The sequence below is a fragment of the Phyllostomus discolor genome, chromosome 4 (assembly GCF_004126475.2).
Source record: "Phyllostomus discolor isolate MPI-MPIP mPhyDis1 chromosome 4, mPhyDis1.pri.v3, whole genome shotgun sequence".
In the NCBI taxonomy this organism is placed as follows: domain Eukaryota; kingdom Metazoa; phylum Chordata; class Mammalia; order Chiroptera; family Phyllostomidae; genus Phyllostomus; species Phyllostomus discolor.
In genome coordinates, this window is record NC_040906.2 from 48,135,239 (window position 1) to 48,155,556 (window position 20,318).

The 20,318-nt window shown below is 38.6% G+C and overlaps 1 pseudogene; it reads right to left on the reverse strand.

The window, feature by feature from the left end:
• Nucleotides 1-2,074: 2,074 nt before the first annotated feature.
• LOC114494827 lies at nucleotides 2,075-18,527 on the reverse strand (annotated as a pseudogene).
• Nucleotides 18,528-20,318: the final 1,791 nt, after the last annotated feature.

A 20,318-nucleotide genomic window follows, 5' to 3' on the forward strand; every position in this document is an offset into this window, starting at 1 on the left:
TCTGACCACACCTACTTGGGAAATAATTCTACCAACACGTCCTCTACCTCATCATGGATATTTACCCAAAGGCTTCAAATCTATTTGCAGATAGTATTTTTGGAAGTCATTAAGATAGATTGTTTTACTCTGAAGATGAGTTGTTAATTTAGTAAGTGAAAGAAACTTTGGAACAATGCACAAGCACAAGACTTTATTTTTATTCTCATTTCTATAATTTTTCTGAGCAGCAATTCACCTCTACTTTAAGCTGAGCATAGCAGGCATTTCAGAGCCTGAATCTATTTTCCTGGTGCTGCTAATATCTCATATGGAGCAGTTTCTATGTGCAAAATGCTATAAGAGATGAAACTATGAACCTCATTGATTTGAGTTTTCTGGAGCTCACCACGTAGCCATGAAGACTTTATTCATGTTGCCCAGGGTCCTTGCTCAGGCAGCCCATACTCTGACACACAGCTTCTCTGGTTGGGTAACTTCCTTATCAGAAAGCAGTTAACTCCCTGTATTAAGCTCCTGCCCCGCCTTTCTCCTGAGCTTCCTGTTTCCAACTGCCTCCCAGCTCCCCAGTGGAAAAATGCCCAACACACAGCTACCTGTGTTCCCTTCAAACTCACTCTTTCTCTTGATTCCCTTACCTCAGCAATTGGTGCCTCTAGTCACCTAAAGTCACTTGGATGTATGAGACCGCCCTCTACTTCAGCGCCCATTTGGATTTACCCCCTAGTCTTCACATTCTCAACAACCCTCCATTGCTGCTATTACTGCTTTATTCCATCCTTTCCCACCCTCCATTATTTCTCACCTTGACTTTTGCAAAAACTCTTAACAGACTTCTTAATCTAGGTTCTGACTCTTCCAATCTACTTTTTACCTTACCTGTGGAAGAGAGATCTCTGAATGGAAAAAATCTGATTCCATTACTTTGTGGCTCTTTAAAATTCTTCGGTGATTGTAGTTAAAGCAAAAACTTCTTAAGAGGGCATAGGAAATCCACCCTGACCTGTCCTGTGCCTACTGTGCATGTGAAACTTTCTGCCTGTCTTGTCTTCGGACTCTGTGCCCGGCCCTCAGTGCCTTATTTTTCTACAACCCCATTCTCCACTGCCCACCTTCCATGCCCTACCTTTCTCTCCCATCCCTGCTGCTCTGCTACATACCTTTCTCATGTACAGTCACATAAAGTATGGTTTCCCCTCTGAGCATTTTCTGAGTCCCAATGTAGATTTTGCTTCTTACCGTGCTCTGCTCCACCCTGGACTTGCTTCTAGCACAACACCCTAACAGCACATTATTTGTCGAAGGTCTGACTTTGTCAACATCTCTAAAGCCCATTATGGTAGGGTATTACTTGCAGGTTTATCCCCAGTGCTCAGCACAGTACCTGCACCCAGTGTGTTCAATTAACACATTACTGTACAGTAAATAATGGATTAATGCCATCTTACACTGGCAGCTTTAGGGAAAATTGTGAGTAGTAATTGTTCTTACTCTTTTTGACTTCTCTTTCTTGTTTCAGAGCCTAGGTATTTAACACCTTTCTGCCAATTACATATTATTTCTTCATGTTGTTTCCCATCCTACATGCTGTGATAGTAGCTGAAAAACAAATAAAGAAAAAATTCTAACTATAAAAAGTAGGTATCAAAAATTAAATGCTTTATTTTAAAAGACACCATCAGTATGATATCTTTAAAAATTTTAGGCTACAAAAACAAGCAAGCAAACAAACAAACAACAAAAAACTTGAAATGGCTTTGTCAAATGATGAAAATTCATCCTCTCTAGGGAAGCAGAAATTAGACCATCTTGCTTCACTGCTTCTTGCACTCTGGGCATTTGATCCTGGTTTGAGCCATAGTCTGTACTGTTTTCCTCATCTTCTTCTTCCCCTTCTTCTTCTTCTTCTTCATCATCATCATCATCATCATTATCATCTTCAATTGCTTTTCCTCAAAATTACTCTCTTCAAAAGTATAACACTGATCTTGGGCTTATATGCTCACATAAAAAGTGACCAATTTCAAAGTCTCCAACAATAATGGCTTCAGCAGCATCATCCAGATCTCCACTTTTAGGAACCCATCTTGTATGTCTTTGTCAACACTTCATTTGTGAAATATTCGTTGGGTTCAAAGTGAATTTCTAAAACAAAATCCGTAGGCTGGCCAGCATCTGAGAACTTCACTTTAATATCTTTCAAGTGCTTCAGAATAGGTTCATCATGTTCCTGAACCATATCACTGAGCAAGTCAACATTCCCAAAAACAGTTAACCAAAATTCAGGAATTCATTTTGGGTCTTTTTTTAAATCCCTTTTCTCTTTTTCAATCTTGGTCTTTTCTTTCAGCACCTCCAAAATTTCATTTTCCTCATCTGGTTTCCATTCACATTTTTCTGTAGGTTCATAAATTGCATTAATAATTTTGAATCATTTATCAAATAAAGGCTGATAGAGAACAGTGTACTTTCTTTCAAGACCATGAACTTCCTCATAAAACTTGGCTTCTATCTGTGCACATTTAACATGAAGGCTTTAGAGAGGATTCACTGGTCTTTTAACTGCCCTAGGCGAGCTTTCCCTGGCTCCTATTGGTGTTTCTGTCAGACCATCAAGGCTCTCTTGGAGGGCTGTAAGAATCTGAGGACTTTGCATCATCTGACATGCTTTGATTTTTCTCTCTTCACCAGTTTTTTTTTCTTCTACTTCTTCAACATCATTCAAATCTTGATCAAATTCAGACTGTTCTTTGTTGTCAACATCTGCCAACTCATAGGGACTCCAAACATCAATGGCTAGCACAGGGAGCCAGGCAGCAGGATCAGTGACTGGGTGTGATATCTTAATTCAAAGGTGTTGTAGACTGAGTATTTGCACCTCTCCCCCATCCCCAAATTCATATATTAAAGTCTTAACTCCCAATGTGATGGTATTTGGAGATGAGATCTTTGGACAATAATTAGGGTTAGATGAGATCATGATGGTGGCTCCCTCATGTTGAGATTAGTGCCCTTATAAGAAGAGATACTAGACAGTTCTCCGTACCCTTACCCTGTGCGTGTGAGCACACAGTGAGATGCCCACCACGTATAAACCAAGAGAACAAGCCTCAGAATGAAGCCACCTTGCTGGTACTTTGATCTTGGACTTCCCAATCTGTAGAAACCTGATACATAAAATTATCTTGTTTAGGACACCTGGTCTATGGTATTTCATTATGGCAGCCTGAAAAGACTAAAACAAAAGGGAATATTTTAATGGTATAACATCGTGTATTAGGGTAAACTGATGGGAATGTATCTTGCAATTGCTCACCTCTGTGTTCACGTTGTCCAGTCACACTATCTAAAACATTACCTTGCATTACCTCAAAAATCTAATATAATCTTATATAATGTTCATTAGGATTATTTAATCTTGCTGAGTCGAAGAAAATAATTAAATTCTCATAATTCTGAACACATTTCTGGGATGGAATTTTTTTGCACTAGTGTAAGGGCTGATCAGGGAACCATTTTTCCCTTGAACAGGTTTAAGATGAAGAGAAATGTATCCCAATACTAGAAATATCTGTGAAGTGTCTGATTTTGTAACTGCTCCTTGTAAACTCATGACTCTTGGAGGTATTGCATGGGATAGGCCTGATTTCTCTAACCATACCTAGAGACAAGGAGGACTGTTCTCAGCTTAACACAAAATGAAAAATTGGCAAAAAAGAGACAGAAAGCTTGCAAATCACAGGCTATAACCCTTCAATGAAGACTGTTACAGGGGAGGACTGAGACATTTTTTAGAAAATTGTGCACAACTCTTCGTACTTCTTTTTTAGCTGTGGTGATGACAGTAGTGTTATTTGTCCTCGACATTAACCACCTCACCTTTGTCTTGCTTAGAAAATGACTTGGTAACAGGTGTTGGGAGGGGGAAATGGTGCAAGATTTGAGATGCCCTTTTCTGCTTCAGTGTTAGCCAGCATGGTATTTCAGAGCCAGCCAGAGGCCACAAGGGATTAGCGCAGCTTCCTTGGAGCCATGATGAAGAAACATTCAGTGCCAAATAAACAACTGTACTCTCAACTGCTAGCTCAAAAGGGCAGATGTCTGTGTCATTTTGATGGTAAATTCCAAATGACATCCATTGCTATTATCCTCTTATTAGATCTTCCTTAGACTTGGAAAAGAATTCACTTCTCTGTACTGTGTTTGACTGAAGTGGGTTCCATGTTTTTAGTATTGCTAGGGAATGAGTACACAAATAATGGCAATGCATTTCACACAAACATGTATACCTGTTTATTATGATCTGTTTAAATTGATCTCTATTTAAACTAAAAGTCACCAGGAACTAGGTATCATAGCACTCTCAAGTCTCACTGCAAGTGGTTCATTTTCTTCTTCAGTTCTTTTAAAATAGTTCCTCTCAAGCTATTAATGCTGAAGGACCATTTAAAAAATTTCCAGTCCTTTTTAGACACATAGTTTTGTAAAATACAATAAAAACGAATCATTAAGGAAAAGAGAAATACAAAATACAAATGTCAATTTTTATTATTAAATTCTTCAGACTATCAAATTACTATAAAGTTTTCTCAGTGCTTGCTCTGTGTTTTTGTTCTTACCTGTCACTGATCTGTAACACATGGGCAAATGATCATACTGTGAGCATACTATAGGCCAATTATTAAGTAAGCAAACAGGGTTTTTGGGACTTCTGCTTTGCCCTGTCTTCAGAGGGCTCATTATTTTAGAATTGCCCAGAAGTTTCTGGTCTATCAAAACCTGGGGGCTTTCCTCTGGGTTCACGGTCTCTGGGATCCCTCTTTCCATGGGAGGGCAGTGCTCTGAGACATCGCTCCAGATGAATTGGTTTTCAGTTCTCCTTAATGCAGGAACTGATTTAGCCAGGCTGGCAAACTTGTAATGTCCATGAGCAGTGCCCTAGGACTATGTGGCATAGGTGGTATAATGCCAGGTGCTTTTTACTCCAAATGACCTTTTTTGTGTATTGAAGACTTTTCAGAATGAAAATAAAAGACACACAAGTGGTAAAAACCACAAGAGTTAGTAGCTAAAGGTTATGAGGATTGATTGAGAGGGAGTCCTCATGAGAATGGGACAAAGGTCACAAGTAGCAGGAGTTAGGGATACCAGGAGCAGAGAGAGCAGTGACGAGAGGGATCATGAAAGTTCCCTGAGGAATACTTCTATCTGGGTTGGCTTTACTGATAAGGATTTTAACACTTTTTAAAAAATTGTTGTTCAAGTACAGTTTTCTGCCCTTTACCCCATCCCAGTCCATGCCCTCAGCCTTTCCCACCTCCCTCCCATTTCCACTCCCCCTTGTTTTTGTCCCTGTGTCCTTTATACTTGTTCCTGAAAACCCTTTTTCCTTTCCCTTGAAATTCCCTCCCCTCTCCCTCCTGGTCACTGTCAGCCTGTTCTCAATTTCAGTGTCTTTGGTTATATTTTGCTTGTTTGTTTGTTTTGTTGATTAGATTCCTGTTAAAGGTGGCATCATATGGTATTTGTCTTTCACTGCCTGGCTTGTTTAGCTTAGCATAATGCTCTCCAGCTCCATCCATGCTGTTGCAAAGGATAGGAGCTCCTTCTTTCTTTCTGCTGCATAGAATTCCATTGTGTAAATGTACCATAGTTTTTTGATCCATTCATTTACTGATGGGCACCTAGGCTGTTTCCAGCACTTGGCCACACCTTTTAACAGTTTCCTCAGGCTGTGGTAAGGGCCTCCAAGCACCAGGCCCTTGCCACGGCCTGAGGAAAAACCCAGGGCTTAGACAGCAGGAATTGTCATCTGTTTTGGGAAAATAAAAACAATATATATTAGTGTGACTCCTTTCAAACGAAAACAAAATGTTATTTATCAGATTCATGATATTCTTTACCATCCATCATGTAGTTGGGAAACTGTCCTTTAATACTCTTGCTTTCAATTTAGTCAGCACATTTTGTTCTTAAGAATTTCAAATATTTCCACCCATCTTATTTCATTTTATCCACACATAATTTTTGAAATATTATTCATTTAGGTATTCAGTCAACAATTCTTTATAGAGGCTTTCTGTGTAGTGGTTAGCAATCTACAAAGTGGGTAGGAGCCACAATTTCTTCCAGATTTGTGAGATTGAACATCAAGAAAGAAAATATACTTAATGTTTTATATATTTTTAAGATTTATAAAACCATTTTGGACTTTGGTGCAGGTCCTAAAGTAAAAACAATGACAATCTGTGCTCTTTCTGTCTGACACAGGCTGCTTGCCAGCTTCATCATAAGGAAGCCTGTAAGGTTTACCAACAGGGAAACACTTCTGAGTGTTTTTGAAGCAGTTTGCTGAATATGTGTTCATGATTACATTTGCGGTTTATGCAGGTTCTAGCAACACAGGACCTGTCAGAATTAAGGAGACTTCGGCTGAAATTTGTTTTTCTGTTTGAGAATCACTTACCCTGTGTACAAACTTACCCTCATTCAGTACATTTTACTTGAGTTCTGTGAGATACTCATTCTCCATGAAATGCTGGTATGTGTTGTGTTCTCTCCTGAAGTTAGGAAGCCAAGATCAGGCTCTCCCATTGAAGAGTTTAAATGAAGTTGAAATAAATGAACACAGTGTTTCTATTCCACGCATACTAAATTGTTTCTTGTACACAGCTGATGCTCAAATATGCATGATCATGGAGAGAACGATTTTATTTTTTGACTTCCAAAGTATGAATCCCATTCCTGTGTTTCAGGAGTTCCTCATCTTAGTAGGCAAGGTAAGAAGTAGAGCTCACCTCCCACTGAGATGCTGAAGTGGCTCATCCCATCAGACAGTATTGAATACCTGAGATTTGACATCCATGGGCAGGGGTGCAAAGAAGCAGGAGTAGTGAAGAAATCATCCTAGTGAAAGTGTTAGGGATGTCTGGAGGAGGGGAGGCATCCGGTGTTTCATGGCTGTGGCGGAAGTGTCTTTGCCTGGCTGGTTCTAAGTGTCATTTTGATTCTTGTCCTGGTGGTGGACAGACACCTTTCCTACCTGTTTTCTGAGTGTGGTTTTCCATTCTTTGCTGTGATCTGTGAGTTACTTAATACATTCTTTTCTGTTTAATCTGTTGGAATTGGTTTCTGGTGCTAGCAGTTAAGAATCCTGACTGATATACTTTTAAATGTTGAAATTGTGGGAATTTGGTCATCGGTATAATGTATATTGTCCTCATTCCAATAAACTGAAAGAACACTTGCTTTTAGAGCATTTTGTGGAACCCTTATGGCAATTCCTGAAACTTAGCTCTGGCCACTGTAAGGTAGAGCTAGATGAGTCCTGCCCCATGTTGGGCAGAGCAGGCAATTTGGAATGCTCACACCACCTGCTTGGGTTCTCCATGAAATGCTGCTGCCTGGAGCCTCCACTAGTCTTAGTGATTCTGAGAATTAGAAACAGTGTTCCTTCTTCCAGGTGGGCATAATTCCTTCCAGGATTGCATTTGGCAGGTGGACCTGGTGCTGAATTTTTGTCCTCCTCATCCTCCTAGTCAGGAGCTTGGGCAGAGCATAATTTGCATAACTGTAAGTTGTAGCCCTGCTGCCCTTTACGGTGATGTCTCCTAAATAACATTAAGTGTTTCATAACAGTTTAAGATAAGAGAATAGGACTATTTTACTCAGGGTTCTCTAGAGAAACAGAACCAATAAGAGATAAATATCTCTATATATTTATACATCTATCTAAAGAGATTTGTTATAAAGACTTGGCTAATGTGATTGTGGAGGCTCAAAGCTTCAAGATCTCAGGGTGAGTTGGCAAGCTGGAGACCCAGGAGAGCTATGGTGTACTTCCTGTCCACAGGCTGGCAAGCTCAAGACCCAGGAAAAGCTGATGTTGCAGTTCAAGTCCAAGAAAGGAAATGGTCAATGTTCCAGTTAAAATACCATCAGGTAGGAAGAATTCTCTCTTACCTGGGGGGGTCCACCATTTTTTAAAATTGTGATTTTTTTTCTTTTTTTTCAATCTTTGTTGGACATTTTTTCCATTACCATTTAATTCCCTTATATTACCCACCCCCCACCAATCACCATACGCAGTCCGAGTCCTTTTCCTCTTTGCTCAGTCCCTCCACCCCTTAACCTAACCCCCATCATTAACTGTCATCTTCTCTCCATCTATGAGTCTGTCTCTGTTTTGCTTGTTAGTTCAGTTTGTTCACTAGATTCCACATATGAGTGAAACCATATGGTATTTGTCTTCCTCTAACTGGCTTATTTCACTTAGCATAATATCCTCCACATCCATCCATACTGTTGCAAAAGGTAAATCTTATTTTTTATGGCCGAGTAGTATTCCATTCCATTGTGTAAATGCCCCATAGTTGTTTTGTCACTCATCTATTGATGGACACTTGGGATGTTTCTGTATCTTGGCAATTGTAAATAATGCTGCAATGAACATAGGGGTGCTTATGTTCTTTTGAATTAGTGTTTTGGTTTCCTTTAGATATACTTCCAGAAGTGGGATCACTGGGTCAAATGGCAGATTCATTTTTAATTGTTTGAGGTATCTCCATACTGCTTTCTATAGTCACTGCACCAATCTGCATTCCCACCAACAGTGCAAAAGAGTTCCCCTTTCTCTACATCCTCGCTGATTTGTTGATTTATCCTCGCATCCTTGTTGATTTATTAATGACAGCCATTCTGACAGGTGTGCTATGATATCTCATTAGGGTTTTAATTTCATTTCTCTGAGATTAATGACATTGAACATCTTTTCATATGTCTATTGGCCATCTGTAGGTTCTCTTTGGAGAAATGTCTGTTCAGATCCTTTGCCCAGTTTTTAATTGGGTTATTAGTTTTTGGTGTTGGGTTTTATAAGTTCTTACAAATTTTGGATATTAACCCCTTATCAGATGTATCAGCAAATATATTCTCCCATTCATTGGGTTGTGTTTTTATTTTGCTCATTCCCTTTGCTTTGCAAAAACTTTTTGGTTTGATGTAATCACATTTGTTTATTTTTTCTTTTGTTTCCCTTGTCTGGGGAGATATATCCAATAAAAAATTGCTACAGACAATGTCTGAGATTTTGCTGCCTATGTTTTCTTTTAGGATTTTTATGGTTTGGGGTCTAACATTTGTCTTTGATTCATTTTGAATTTATTCTTGTGTGTGGTGTAATAAGACAGTCTAGTTTCATTTTTCTGCACGTATCTGTCCAATTTTTCCAACCCTATTTATTGAATGAACTTGAATAAACTGTCTTTAGCCCATTGTAATGTGCTTGCTTCCTCTGTCAAATATTAATTGACTATAAATGTGTTGGTTTATTTCTGGGCTCTCTATTCTGTTCTATTGATCCATGTGTTTATTTTTATGCCAGTACCAAGCTGTTTTAATTACTATGGCCTTATAGTATACTTTGATATTAGGTAGTGTGATTCTTCTTTCTCAGGATTGCTGTTGCTATGTGGGGCCTTTCGTGACTCCATATAAATTTTTGAAATATTTTTTCTAGTTCTGTAAAATATGTTATTGGAATTTTGATAGGAATTGCATTGAATCTATAGATTGCTTTTGGTATTATGGACATTTTAATGATGTTAATTCTTCCTATCCTTGAACATGGTATGAGCTTCCCTTTACTTGTATCTTCTTCAGTTTCTTTCTTCAGTGTCATATAATTTTCCATGTTACAGGTCTTTTACATCATTGGTTAGTGTTATTCTAGGTATTTCATTCTTTTTGAGGCAATTGCAAAATTTCTGTTAGTTCACTATTGGCATATAAAAATGCAATAGATTTCTGGGTGTTAATTTTGTATCCTGCTACTTTGCTGAATTCATTTGTCAGTTCTGGTAGTTTCTTGGTGGAATCTTTGGAGTTCTCTATGTACAGTATCATGACATCTGCAAATAATGACAGTTTTACTACTTCCTTTCCAATTTGGATGCCTTTTATTTCTTCTTCTTGTGTGATTGCTGTGGCTAGGACTTCCAGTAGTATTTTGAATAAGAGAAGTGAAAGCAGACACCCCTGTCTTGTTCCCAATCTTAAAATGAATGCTTGTAACTTTTGCCCATTGAGTATGATGCTGAGTGGGTTTATTCTATATGGCCTTTATTATATTGAGGTATCTTCCCTCTATTCCCACTTTGCTGACGGTGTTTTGTTCTCTTCAGCACTTCAGCTGATTGGATGAGGCTCACCTATGTCCACCAATTCAAATGTTAATCTCATCCAAAAACACCCTAACAGAAATAGCCAGAAAAATATTTGGCCAATATCTGGGCATCTTGCGGATCCAGTCAAGTTGACACATAAAATTAACCATCACAAGGACATATCAAAATTATGTACAATTAATTGCTTAATGAATTATATGAATAACAAATATTCAGAGATGTCTGAGTGGGGTCAGATAACTTCAGTCTGTGGTTGCCTTGGAAGGCAGATAGGTAAAGAATGAAAAGTTTTCATTCAGGAAAATGAAATATAAAGCCCCAACACCTCAGCAGGGAGCACCTGCCTGGAACCTGACACAGTAAACACCTACCACCCCCCCACCAAAAAAACCCCAACAGTATTCAAAAGATAAAGCCTAAGCTCCATAGCCTGGGTAGAAAAGTTTTCACAATTGGAACCAAATGCAGCCATTTGGGTCTCACTTCTAAGAGGGCTTTCTTTCTGAGCCATTCTATTGCTTCCTTCCATCCTTCACTCAACATTTAGTAAATCCTACCGTATGCTAGAACCTACAGCCAAAATAGTTCATTTCTGGTCCCTTCCACACTTCTTGCCTCCTACTCACATTCTCTCACCTTGGAATGAACTCTGTTCTTTTCTCTCAAATTCCCTCTTAAAATCCATCTTTATTATGCAACCCTCCATTTTTTTATTATAGACATTTCCTCCTCTGAATATGAATATAATTAGTTTTAGTCCAATCCATTTGAAAATAGTGGCAGATCAACGATTTTGTATAGAACTTATCAAAATGTTTTGGTTTTGACTTTAAAAATGTGTTTTAGGTTTGTTTCATCTCTTCACTGGATTATAAAATATGAGATCATGTTTTCTGGTATATTAGTATCCTTTATGAATGCTTTCAAAATTGTCATGAGAAGTTTGCTTCTTATACTCAAAGCCTTAGCTAGTGATAATGTTAAAAAAGGGTATGTTAGCTCCTCTCACAGTGATGGGTATACAGATTCGGGGTTGAGACACCTCTCCAACTCAGCAGGGACTGCTTGGGCAATATCTTCTAAAGAGAAAGACAACTTGCACGTAAAGGTGATTGCTAGTTTACATTCCTCTGGAAGAATGAGAAGTAAATGAAAGGGAGTGGCTAGCAGGGCATATCCCCAGAAAGCGAGTCCTAATTAAAGTTCATTCTGTAGTCCCTTTTAGAAGCAGCAGTTCTTAATTGCAAGAAATATATAAATACATTTCCAGAGTGGCTTTAGTGCCTGCTAAAAGGTCAAGTATTGAGCAGAAGGAAGGAAAGGAGGCAAGTTATCTTCCTTTTTTGTGTGCAAGCAAACTACCAAGCTATCTGACATCTTCAATTTCACTTTGAGATCACCAATGATAACTCATTTCCTAATGCTGGACGCTTAAGTAGAAGCAGATTACTGTGTAAGAGTAGAATGAACAGCATTGCTAATAGAGCCAAGCATCAATTTTTCATTTCCAGCCTGATCACTAAACTTTTAACCAAAACTGCATGTGATACATTGTAAGTGTCCTTACACATCAATAAAATTGATTTGAACAAGTTGAATCAAACCCACAATTAGAATGAAATTGGCAACACTAATATGTGTTAATGATAGGTGGGCCACCTAATTTTGAGAACTAGTAACGATTAGAATGCAGTCTTGAACATGTCTGTTTGACTTCTTAGTAAACTTGATCTTACTTCTGGTTTTGGCTAAGGTAACACATGTTTGGTAAAAGGAGCTCTTTCTTTGGGTTATAAACTGAATATTCTGTTGCTGCTTGAAACCAAATTACCCAATGAATTGTTTTCCGGCTAGAACAAGGATGAACTGACATCTTTAATTTGGTTAGTTGCATTTTCTCTGCATAGTCACTTACGCCTACATTTCATTGGCCAAAGTGAGTCAGGTGGCTGCTCTGGAGGCCAACAGGGCTGGAGACATATAATTCTCCCAGGAGAAGGAGCATGGCTAGTCAGGTGGCCAGGCCTAACATTGTGGGCCAGGGATGTAAAATTCTTTCACAGAGAGGGCAAGAACACTTTAGAAGTATTGTAAAATCTATCACAAAACATGAATCCATTTTTCCCATCAACCTTTAAAAAGTTCTGTAAGAAAAGACTTTTTCCAACCTTTTATTGTTGTCTAAGACATAGTTTTAAGTTCCTTTCCATTCTCTGAGCATACTTTACCCACATTTGTTGTACTACTAAGGTTCATGTCTATGGCAAATGTATCTGGTTTTTTCTCAACTAGATCCTCAAGGCCCAGTGTGATACCTAGGACATAGAAAGCACTCAATAAATACACATCAGATGAATCAAATTTTCCTTTTAGGGTGTGGCCTGACCAATGCAGTTGTCATGGAAATATCACCACCCTCACTATACATCTTGTACATCTTTTAATATAGCTTAGAATCATGTGATGTAACCAAATGACCCTATAAACTTGTTCTGATTCCATTGTTGACTAAAACACTGTCTGTAGTTGTTTTTAAACTTTGTCTCTTCACATATTACTGTGAGATTGGCTTTTTGAACACACATACTGATCTTTACATTTACCTCCTTATAGCAACATCTTATTCCATTCCATTGTCTGGAATGTCCTTCCAATCTAGCGATCTCCTATTAGAAACTTAGTGTTCATGGGGTTTCCCAAAAAAGCAAACCTGCATGATACTACAAGGTACTACAGGAGGCTCTGTTCTTAGTAGGTACTAGAAATCATGTTTCTCCCTTTTCTGCTCCCTCAAGTGTTCTGTTTGCAGCAATTGTTGGATATCTTTTCACTAGGTTCAGAATTAGAAGGCAAACTTACCGAGTCCCTTGATTCAAGTATAGTCCCCGCACCCAGAAATACCCATTCTGGATGTTGGAACATAAACGTAACACCAAGTCTGTGAAGTGTCCATTTTCAAATAGCCAAAAATCTTGGAAAAGTTTTTGAATTTACATTTATATAAAAACAAATGTACACGTATAATCCTAGGAATGTTTTTGGAAACGCGTTGCCCTGGATATTAACTTAGAAAAATAACTAACTCTAATGAGACTCTTGGGCTATACTTTTTTCCTTTTCTTTTTTTAAAAATCAGACTCTCCTATCTCATTGTATGTTGCTCAGGCACATCCATTTTAGTCTGAGCTGAGTAACAGAGGGGGAAGCACAGGAGGAATACAGCTCTGGAAATCCATGCTCTGAAAAGCCCACTTGTAGCTAATGAAGAGGAGCTTAGATGAGATAAGGGAGGGCTCTGGGGATTTGGGGCTGCTTCTCCTCTTTTCTCTTGATCTCAAATGTCAAGTTCATTTTAACCTAAATTTCTGACACATTTTCTCTAATGAAATACCTACATGTATGTTCAGGACTGCATCAAGTAGTACATTTATGGTCCAACTATTATCCTTCACTTTAGCTGCATATGGAAGTATGTCTAAGTTTTAGTGCATCAAGAACATTGCACTTAAATTTAAGTACATTTTTATTTGTGCTTGTTCAGTTATTCAGTCATTATATGCTCGGGCTCAAACCCCACCGCTGGGTCCAAGGACTCAGACCCACCCTGGGTCCCTGTGGTAAAGGTGCTTTAAAACACATCGGCAGAAGGCCCCAATATACAGCTTGAGATAAAGGTCAAAGCATTTCTAGCTGAAAGGGAAGTGCAGGAAATTAGAGGGCTGGGCCTGAGTTTGCCCAGTATGAAAGATTTAAGCAGGGAGTTATGTGGATGAAGAGAAAAGAAGCCTGGTGACTGCCCCAGCGACTGCATCTGGTCCGCTGAGATGAAGGCCTGTCAGACTGAGGAGCAAGGAGTGGCCTGACATCTGCACTGTTCACCAGCTATTTCCTATTATTTTCTTTGTGCCTAGTTTAGTGGATTCAGAATTTTTCCTTTCTACATTTTGCAATTAAGTTTTCTGAGGTAATGGTGAATTATATTTTGGGTATTACATCCCTCTTTTGATTAAACACACACACACACACACACAGTAGGAAGAGCTATAGACCATATCTGAAAATCTAAGTCAGATTGCAATTGTTTAGAAACATCACTTTATTATGTGATAGCTGAACTTCATGAATTTGTACTCCAAGAAGTCAAAAAGTATGAATTGGAGGCAGAGGTCTCCCCAGTTTATCTTACATTTAAAGAAAGAGAAAGAATCTGGGAAACAGAGAAATAATGGAAGTGGGCTTTCATATCCACCCCATTAGGAAGACATGCTGTTTCTAGTATTTTGGGAACAAAAAATTACTTAGAAAGTTATTAGTATACCAATTAAAAGACCTTATTTTCTATTCATCAAAATAAGTCTGTAAGCATCTCTATTTCTAATAATTTGTAACCCTCTGTTCTTTATTGGGTGTAGCTTTTCTTTTATATATCTCTTTTTAAATATTCCTTAGTTCATACTAGGCTACCCTTCATTAGTCCAAGTCGTTAATATTTTATCTTACACTGAAGTGTCTATTGAGGGATTTATAAAAAGACATTTTAAAAGGTATCTGGGATGTGACCTTGCCTATTTAATGGAACAAATTTCTGCATGTGGAAATAGAATAAATACACTTGTTACAGAACTTATTCTAGCGAATTTAAGAGATTATATTAAGGGGAAGGCAGCAAAAGGGAGAAAAATAAAACAGGATGGGAGGTAGCCCTTGTAGAGGTAGTGAAATAAACCTGTTAGATAGTTGGTGAGAAACCATATATTATACAGTATTTTGGTAATTTAAGAAAGTACCAGTGAAAAGGAAATAAACTAAGAATGAGAAGAACAGTATCCTTAATAGTAAGGGAAGTTGAAGGGAATTTTAGGGGAAAGTATTTAGTCACATACCTAGCTGCTCTCTGAGATATCACATTGCAGCCTCCATTTTCATTTCAAATAATGGAGTGCAGACGAATGTTTTGGATAGTGGCAAGGGATTGAGAGGATTATATAAAGTGGTGCTATTGAAAGTCTCAGTGTAGAGATATGTTCCAGTTGTCTAGCTTCCATTCTGGAGACCAGAAAAAAAGTAAAGATGACTTCATTACCCAAATGCTCAAGTCAATGCGAAATGTTGGATAGGCTGACAGACGTCATCGCCCTCTCTTCCTCACTGGATGAATAGTGAACCACATGTGAAAAAATTGGAACCAGATGGCTCTAACACTAATGCCTCCATACCTCTGGAATCTGTGTGTACGTGTGTTTGTATTCATATGTATGAATACATATATGGCTGTGGCATAGAACATGTGGAAGAACTACCATTTTATCTTTTTTTATTTCTTTAAATATTTTTAATTGTTGTTCAAGTATACTTGTCTCCATTTTCCCCTCATCACTCCCCCCTACCCCAGCCACCCCCACCTCCCACCCTCAATCCTACCCCTGTTTGGCTTTGTCCGTTCATCCTTACACACGTTCCTTGACAACCCTTCCCTCTTTCCCCCCCATTATCCTGTCCTACCTCCCCTCTGGTTACTGTTTATTGCGTGAAATTTCAAACATACACAAAGTAAACAGAATAGTAAAATAAACTCCCATGTACCAATCACTCAGCTTCAATCATTAAGAGTATCCTGCCCTCTTGCTTCCTATATACCTCTACTCATTCCCAATCCCCTATTTAGAGATTCTTAAGTTTTTCAAGATAAAATTCACATACATCAAAAAGTTTTAACTATATAATTCTGACAAATGGGTATACCCATGTAACCCACAGCATCATTTCATTTTAAGCCTCATGGTTTTCTGTAGGGGTCTGAAGCAAGACTGAATGAACAGCTTGGCTCCCACTTTAGGGTCAGAATGGCCAACTCAATGCCAGTAGCTTAGATTACATGATCATGTAGATAGTTGCAGGGATGGCAGAGTAAGGAAGGGTAAAAATAAACATAAACCCTAAAAAGATCTGAGGAGCAGAAAAGGAAGGAAGTGCACCCTGCAAGCACCGGAGTTGCACTTGGAACGGTCTATGAGGTAAAATAGGTAAGCCACAAGGGAGACAAGAGACTTCATAATTTCATGGACTCCGTGAGAAAAAGAAATGACTTCCTACTTTTCAGCTTTTAGATGACAATTACAGGAATCCCAAACTGGCCTTCAGAGGTTCCCTTGACCATCAGTGTGTTAAAGCTTCTTCACAACCTGGTGAAAGGCGGAGACTGGAGCTTTGCTCACGCCTGACACAGGGCCCTCAGTGCCTGTCTCCCCTCCACCCTATACCCAGCACCTTTACCATGGGCATCCTGTTTATTTCCAGCATGACTCCCCGACCTGGTCATGTTGTCGATCATCACTGGTATTCCTGTTGCCTCTCAAATCTTAAACAGCATCTGGGGAAGATAAGGCACTAGCAGATGCATAGTCCAGGAAAAGGCCATGTGCCCACGCTCAGGGTGCCTTCTCCCTTTGCCCCTTCTCAATCTTTCTTCCTGCACCAATTCCATTTCATGGTAGTTGTCTAAACTTCAAGACCCACTCTTCTTTTTCACACAGTGCAGCCATGACAAACTCCCAGAGGGAGGGCATCAATATGCTGCATCATTCCCTGATGAATTCCACTACCCTCCATTTTTCTCTAGGTCCCACCTACATTTTCCAGGCAGTTTCTTTGTCTTAGCTCCAACACCATTTCTGGTGGTTGGACCTCAGTGCTGTAGCCTGAAACTATATTCAGAAATCTATTCCATATGGCCCCTCAACAGCGAATCTTGAGCTCTTCCTCATACCCATTTGGTTAGGATTGGTGGTGTGGGCCAAAAACCATTTTCAGTGTATCTTCTTGTTTGATGGTGGGCAAAGGCAAAAAAGTTTAAGCAAATGACTGTCAGTTAGTATAGCAGGTTTATAGCAGGTTACTCTGTTGATAGAGTAATTTTAGGGTTTTTTTTTCCTTAAAGGCATCTGGTCCCCATGTCTGTTGGTTTTCCCAAAATGAATATGGTGTGGTAAGGCTTTAATGTAATATACCCTATTTTCTTTTTTTAGGCACTAAATGTAAAGTTAAGTTAAAAAACTCTATGTTCTATGTCCTCAAGCTAATACCTTTCTTTGGAGCTTGAGGAAAAATGGACTTTAATATACTGGGGAGAGGGGAAGGGTTTTGAAAGACCAATATTAATCAATGAGGTATTATTCATTTTTTCATGCTTTTTTATAAGCTCTCTCATTTGGTTAAGAATATTAGATTTAGCATATCCATCTAACTATAAAAGCTAAGCAGAATTTTGGAGGCTAACCACAACCAGTAGAAATGTATTTAAAACAAATTTGGTTTTCTTCAATAAACTCTCACTTAACAACTTAAATTTAAAAAATTTACTTAGAGATTATATGTGTATATATAATATACAAGCATGCCCCTATTTTTAGAAAAATGAGTCTATTTTGTATTCTTCAAAAATATTTCCAAGAATTGCAGTATTTGGTAAACTGATGTTCATTCTACTCATGTATTTTTGGTTGTTTCAGTTTTTGGTTTTGTTTCTTCTCCTCATCCCCATTGTAGCCTTTGACTTTCTAGATAAGAACACCCACCGTTTCTTGATCTATAACCACCTCAAACTCCTCTAGCCTCTTGGCCGTTTTAAGGAAAAGTCTGGCATGTTTCTTTGTTCTGTTATCCTTTGTTACTCTCATCGAACAATCCTAAAGTTTAGTTTGTTCTTAGTCTTTTTTCTTGCTCCCAGTACTTCAAAAGTACAATCAGACCTTTGCTAAACTTAAAATGCCTCTTTTATACTCTCAACTGATACTTACCATCTTTTTTTTCTTACACTGCTTACATGTACCTCCTTTTTCCCTCTGCAAGAGTTGACTTTCATGATCCTTAAACTTCTGTATTCTTCACATCTCTTTGTCTCCTCCTTAAAAATAAAATCTAGTGCGCCCTGACTGCTGGTAGCTTGATTTCTGATGGATTTACTTTGTACAAATGCACAGTACTGAAGCACTTTTGAATTGTGTATGAAATCTATGTCCAAATTTTTAAAAATAATAATACATTTGCCAGCCATGTACCTTGAAGGATCTGCTTTGTTTATTCCTCTCTGCAGCTGAGGACAACTGCTGATTTAGTTTGGATTCGTGGGAGCAAATGATCCTTTGAGTGTAAAACGAAACTGATGTGCTTTCACACACTCCAAGTACAAAACTGCAAAATGATGAAAGCTTGGCATTGGTATAATTGCTGGAGATAGGATTGCTGAGCTAGCAGAAGGCCGAGATGCCAGCTATTCCATGACTAAACTAATTCCTTGTTTATTTTTACCTGAATTTCTTTTTTCCTCCGAATCACTAAAGCCATTTTCATAACGAGCAAGGAGCACTCTAACCTGTATATTCATATGTTAAATCTGAATCTATTCATGCCATTGTTAACCACAGAGTAGAATAAACATATACTGGTGATAGTGTTAAAAATAAGTGTCAGGCAATCAAATATTTGCCCAACTTTGACAGTAGCAATATATATTGCTGTACTTCTAGTTAAGCAATATCTGCGGAAGTACATGCAAAATCATGCTTAAACCTCTCCATCTTTGGGGTTTTTCTTGAGTACATTTTGCAGATCTCTTTAGCAAGAAGAACCTCTGTATCCAGCCACATGATCTTCAGAAAAAGCTGCTTTCTTCCTGCAAGACTCCTTGCTTTTTCTGGAAGAAAATTTTTAGGTGAAGTTGGGAGGATCTTGATGTTGCCACGCCAGAAACAGGCCTCCTTGCCACTCAGGGTGCCCTGAAAGGTAGGAATGGTACAAGGAAAACTCCACTTTGTCTCACGGCATGGGTCAGGAAGCCAGCCCTTCTAAGACATATATAATTCCTGAGGAGTTGACTGCTGCTTCATCCTACACTCAAAAAGCCATCCTAAGGGGAAAGAAGTGTGCTTTTGTCAGCACTGAGTCCTCTTTTTTTTTCCTTCCTTTCTGAATAAAGGGGAAGGATGTGGGAAGAGTGCCATTCCATTTTCCATTTATTTATTTATTATTATTTTTTTTAATTTTAATTGTTCAAGTACAGTTTTCTGCCTCTTTTTTCTTTTTCATATTATATCCTGGAGAAATTTTTCAAGAATAATTTCTCCTTAACCCTTCATCCTCCAATGCTTCCAGCTTCAAGGTCAGATTTAGCTTAGTTGATCAGCTCTGGAAATGGGAGTCAGGCAAGTCAAAATTGCAATAAACAGTCAGCCACTGCTCTCATTCCGCCCTTATGCATTTGGTAGGCCCTATAAAATCTGAGTAGGAATTGGGCTGCTGGAAGTTGGTACCTCCCTTTCACTCAGCCTGATATCCCATCAGAAGGACAGGGCTCGGCATGGACCTGGTTTCCAGCGGGCGAAGCAGTTGTTTACTTTCCTTCACGTTTCATTAATTTCTCTGAGCAGTGCCCAGCATCTTTTACCACATTTGTGTCATTTGTTACTACTGCCCTGGGTATAAACTTGATACAGACTTTGATTATGTTTATGGGACTGAGCTGCTCATGACTATAGTATTCAAAACTCCCTGGCCATATTCCAGAAGTTTGCTTTATAAACTTTACAATGATATGAAACAAGCTCCCAGAAAACCAAACCCTTCATGCTGAACAACTGTGTCAGGCCTTTTGCTCACTTTTGCTTTTCTCTCATAGCGTTGTCAGTGGCTGGTGGATATTCTCAGGTGGGGGGTCCAAGGAAAATCCCATGTGATTGACAGAGGCCCACAGAGGGTCACCCAGGTCAGGCTTGACATATGATCAGGTGAAAATTCAGCTCTAGAAACTTGGAGAAGACCCCAGCTCCGGAAACCATTTTTAAAGAAAATTAAATTTTCTAAAATGGTTTAAACACATGTTTTTAATACTTGTTAAATGTCTTTTTCTTTCTGGAAAAGACATGCTTCAAGAAAATGAAGAAAAATATAAATATTTGGCAAAATAATCTTTTATACAAATGCCCCTGGGTGAAAGCAAATGAAAACTGTACATGTTACCAAGCTGGGCTCTGTTCTACACCTGCATTTTGTTTTCCTTTCTCTCTTTATTGTATATACAATAGTTCGCTTCATATGATTTCTTAATTAAATATTTAACAGCATATAACTATGGAGGTT